Raw genomic sequence first — 5,827 nt, forward strand, 5'->3', positions numbered from 1 at the left:
TACTTACCTCTCCACGATCCTACCAGGCCTCCTTCCTTGTTGTCTGAAGTCTCTGACGTCACATGAACCCGGCTTGCGTTCCGGGTCATTTGACGTCCGACGTCATCGAAGAAGGACGGCAGCGGAGGCCGACAGCGTAGGAGCTGGGGGACAGGTAAGAAACAGTAGGTGTTTTTATGTTTTTATTCCCCCAGGTCTCCGATTATTATACTCTGGGGTCTGAAAAGACCCCAGAGTATAATAATTGTTTATGGGTGTCCACTATGGGGTATAATACTGTGTGCAGGGGCCACTATGGGGGATAATACTGTGTGCAGGGGCCACTATGGGGGATAATACTGCGTGCAGGGGCCACTATGGGGGATAATACTGCGTGCAGGTGCCACTATGGGGGATAATACTGCGTGCAGGTGCCACTATGGGGGATAATACTGCGTGCAGGGGCCACTATGGGGGATAATACTGCATGCAGGGGCCACTATGGGGGATAATACTGCGTGCAGGGGCCACTATGGGGGAACTTTTCCCCGGTGTGAATGAGCCCTAAGGGGTTAGATTAAAAAACTGTATTTCTCCTTGTGCGGATCTTTATACTGCCACTATGAGTTACTGGTCATGTATTATGTCACTCTTGTTATGTCGCTGCCATGTATATATTTATATTTGTTAGTCACCATACACATGGGGTAATCTGGCACAGAAAAAGACTAAGGCTATATATCAGAGTCACTGACTTGGCTTGTGGCTAGGCTGCAGTGCTAGGAAGTGCTCCAGACCTTATAACTGGTATACTGTGGATGCAATGCTAAATCCAGGCTCCACAATATAGAAATACCTAGCAGCATATGTGAACATCACTGCAAAACGTTGTGATGAATGGAGCTATTTAAGGTCTGGCTGGGACCTGTTGTGCCACAGCCAGCCTTGCATATGTAGTATATAGACCACAGAGCTTTCATTCACCTGGTGGGAGATGTTGATTGCTACCTGATCAACTGGGTCTCTGTTCTCTGCATTTGTTAGTACCCAGATATCAAGGGGTAAACTGTGTGGTTCTCAACAAACTATCTGAGAGCTACATATGGGAAAAAGTTATTTTGTAGATGACTGTATAGGGAAGGCAATACAAATACTAATTGTTGCCTGATAATAGTGAAGTCATACTGCAATTGTGATATTTTATTTAGGCCAATTTTAAACAAATATCAGTAAAAGTTATGTTTTAGTATTTACTCCTACAGTGATCTAGTTAAGGCTATATATCAATTACATTTCCTGGACAAAACCCAGTCGGGTAACCGGAATTTCTTGCATCATAGTGATTTACGTGGCCCTGCTGGTCTGTACTGTATATAGTATAGCAGGGATTTTTATGGTCTGGATTGTCCCTATGTGCATGGGGCTTTATATTGAGTTGACAGCCATTGCTATATGTATTACAGCTGCGTAATAACTCAATGTATGCAGGTAGTCAGTAGGACAGGCATGTGCAATGGCCCGGGGCTAGTAATGATGTATAAGAAGGAGAGAAGAAAAAAACCGACAACATACTAACCTCAGGGTTTGGGGCAATCCAAAGTTCTCAGAGGACACGCCCTACATACATACACACGTATCTTTCTTATTGTTATTCATGTGTTGTCGTGGTGATTTTACATAGTGTAAAAAAATTTTAATCCTTATTGGATCAACAGATACTAATAGTTTGGGGTACCTGGATGTCCTGTTGTATTACTTGCTGCACCCTGGAGTATTGTAGGAGCGCGCAGACCTCAAATTCTCGCTTTATTTTACTGCAATATTATAAAACCGCGTGAACCATAAGAAACATAACATGTAAAGCGCAAGGAATCGCACAGAAATGAGATTTTTGTAGATTTATAAATCTGTCGTACAAACCTTCACTTTTCTAACACGCCAAAATTCTGTCTCTCTTCCCCCCGATGCAACCTGTCTCCATTGCCCATGCGCCATAACGCTGAATCAACAAAGTTTACACCATTTTAATCTTGGTCCTAGTTTGCACAGGAAAACCTGTGCCGTATTCATTCTTCTCAGTCTTCGAAATGTGGCGTAAACTTCAATACGTTTATAGCGTGCACATTTTTCCAACGCATTGAGCCGCTTGTATTTTTCTGTTCTTTACGGTGCACACTGTCCATAAATGTGTCATGAATGCCGTGTACCATAGTACGTGGTGCAAATGTAGACAGGAAAGTGTTGCATCTCTATTGTAGGATAAGCCGCCATGTGTTTAGTGTTTAAGCTGCAGCACCGGACGGAGCCTGGGATATGCTACATAGTGGTCACATGCGGCATGTTGACATAACACTGCACAATATAAGAGGATACTAAAGCATATCTCATGGCAGTTGTATGTAGGTGAAGAGTAGCATTTGCAAACTATCACACCACCCAAAACAGCAGTGAGGGGAAACTCAGAATTGGGGCCCTTGATATAATAAGAGAATACAGACCTGACTCTGGATAGGGAGGTGCAATGGCCTTGCATCCCTTAGACTTCACTCTCCGTGAATGGTTCCTCTGTAACTTAAGGCAGAGAGGCCAAGGTCCTACTGACCACAACTGCTTGTAACTGGTGCAAGACCAAGCCCTGTGTGACAGGAGAAGCCACATTTATAAAGTGTGACCATACAGACTGGTCAGCTTGCCACCTTAAGGTGCAAGAGGAAATACCCATTGTAAATGGTGTGTGATACAAGAATGTCACAGAGACTGAGGTGTGTGGTGAACCACAGCCATAGTGTGACAGGACACTACCGGACCAGAAAGATGGAAGGCTGCACATGATTTGCCACCCAATAGTCCTGCTGAGAGAGATGTAATGTGTGAGACCGCTACTATACCGGCGTGCTAGTACTGGACGGTATGTTACCATCGGCACCCACCAGGTAGAACCACCTGCAAAAGGACGGTGTTCTGTTATATCAAACTGCGTACTTCTGTAAAGAGTGAAACCGTCAAGCAGGGGGAACACCAGTCACAAGGGCTGCGGAGGTAGCCATCACTTGGAGGGGCTACAAATGGGCAGTTCCCCCGATCCAGGGCTGCTTTAACCTATGGTACAGGAACCTCCTTAGGACAGCAGGAAAGTCCAGCATTAAGTGGGGGCAAATAGAGCAAATCTCCCAAGACCCTCGTCCTCAAAATGCAATTAGCAACCAGTCTTTGACTGATCGGGGTTTCCACACTGACATTGTTGAAGGCTACGACCCCTGCTTAGCCATAGAAGACTCACAGTGATGTCTCTGCACCATGGGCAATATTATAAATAATAGTCACCACTTATAACAGCCCCCTCTATATAAGTAGGGGAACTATTATAAGTGGGGACTATTATTTAACAGGGGGAACCATTTATAAAAGGGAGCACTTATGAATAAGTGGGGACTATTCCTTACAAGAGGGAACTAGGTAGAGAGGATAGCACTATTATTTATACCTGAGAGGGGCACTATTATTTATAAGCATGGAATCTTAGCCCCCCCCCCCCCTTATAAATAATGGGCCTTATACATATTACTTAGTTGTGAATAGGAGCCATTTATAAAGGGGAGACTTATTTATAAATGCAGAGCAAAAGGGCGGAACAAGGGAAAACAACTTTTGTCGGCCATCATGGCCCATCGCTTAGCATTAATATGGCCACCAATAACAACACAACCAATAAGACATTAAGAAGAAAGCAAGAGTCAGACACCTCACTATTCACGTTTCCTTAAATTGTGGTAAAGTGATGACAGGACACGCCGATGTAGTAATATGTAGTAATAGTCGCTCCTTAGCGACTGACTACAAACAATCCATCACATGGCACAAGGCCAATAAATGAGGCACAAGGACAGCCACCAAATGAGCCTTCACCGCACTAATAAGTAGGTTTTTTTCCACTTTTTATTCCACATTTTGTTAATGGAACAAACAATACTTTGCAGTTAAAGGCTGAAGAAAATAAAACTATACATATCTGTTTAAAAACAAAAACTATATATATTATACAAATCTGATGGATCAAATGTTAGCAGCACTTACAGTATGTCGGCCACATGTAGGAGAGAACGTGTAGTCCTAGAAGAACCGTGTATTCGACAATAACCTGGGAAGGAGTCATTATTGGAGAAGAGGTGATGAAGAGGTTGTGGATTATATCTGACCATATTCCAGCAGCCCATTGAGTTATTCTTAATCCTACCACGTGGACATGTAGACGGACTAGCTTACGTGGCCAAAGTGAGATATGACTTGTCATTCACACATTGCCGTATAGGTGACCAACGTCCTATAACTTCAAGATCAAGCCAGACAACCAATATCTGAAAATTCACATCTGCGTTGTAAGTGGCCGATTGGTCACACAAAAACCCTCACACTTAGTATGGAACCCAATGGACTAAAATGGAGTCCACTAGGCTCCATTATGGGGTCTGTTTACCAAAAAACTAGTACGGAATGCTCTTTTTCCTGGCATATATGACGAAATCAGTGATGGAGGGTCAGAACAATACCCCCAATGTGGATGTGAACATATCTGGAACTTTCACACAAAGTACCGTATTTTTCGGACTATAAGACGCACCCAGGTTTTAGAGGAGAAAAATAGGGAAAAAAAATTTTCAAGCAAAAAAAATGGTAAAATATTTAATATATGGGAGTTGTAGTTTTGGAACAGCTGCAAGGCCAAATTGACAGGTGACCCTGCAGCTGTACGGGGATGTATAGGGCGTTTTTTTTGTGGGGCCAGGTGTACTTTTTAGTTATACCATTTTGGGAAATGTTTATTGCTTAGATCACCTTTTATTTAATTCAGAGGCAAAACAGAGAGAAAAACCCGGCAGTTTAGCACTTTTGATTTTGACGTTCACTGTACATAAAAATATTAGTAGACCGGGCATTTTCAGACACAGGGATACCTAATGTATATGTTTCACAGTAATGCTATACTTTTATATGTATTCTAGGGAAAGGAGGTGAACTTTTATTTATTTTATTTTTTATTATATTTTTTTTTAAGTGTTTTGTTTTTTTTTTTTACTATTTTAATATCTCCCGCCTAGGGGGCTTGAATCTGCAATCATTTGATTGCAAGTCCCATAGACGGCAATACAGGTGTATTGCCGTCTATGGTAGATTCTATACATTACTATCGCGGAGGGTCATAGACCAGCCGCGATAGTAATATATATCTATGACAGGCCTGGGAGTCTTCATTAGGCTCCTGGCTGTCATCGGAACAAGTCGGCTCCTGCGGCCTCGCCGTGCAGGAGCCGGCCTGCATCACTAAAGGTATGGGGCCGGTGGGGACCGGCCCGGGGCTAACTTACTGCCGGGACCTGTGGAGGAGGAGCGGATTTGCAGCATGGCCGCGCTACTGTCACCGCTGGTTTTCTTCAGCGGCAGTAGCGCGGCAATCTGCAGGCCCCGGCAGCTAAGACAGTCCCCAGCATCTGCTGTAATAGACCGGCGGATGCCGGGGAGTGTCTTAGCTGCCGGGGCCTGCAGATTGTCACACTCCTGCCGCTGAAGAAAACCAGCGGTGGCAGTATCGCGGCAATCTGCAGGCCCCGGCAGCTAAGACACTCCCCGGCATCCGCCGGTCTATTACAGCAGATGCCGGGGACTGTCTTAGCTGCCGGGGCCTGCAGATTGCCGCGATACTGCCGCTGAAGAAAACCAGCGGTGACAGTAGCGCGGCCATGCCGCAAACCCACTCCACATTCAGACTATAAGACGCACCCTCATTTTCCTCCGAAATTTGGGGGAAAAAAAGTGCGTCTTATAGTCTGAAAAATACGGTACCTACCTGCCC

This window comes from Leptodactylus fuscus, chromosome 7 (assembly GCF_031893055.1).
Source record: "Leptodactylus fuscus isolate aLepFus1 chromosome 7, aLepFus1.hap2, whole genome shotgun sequence".
NCBI classification, from domain to species: Eukaryota; Metazoa; Chordata; class Amphibia; order Anura; family Leptodactylidae; genus Leptodactylus; species Leptodactylus fuscus.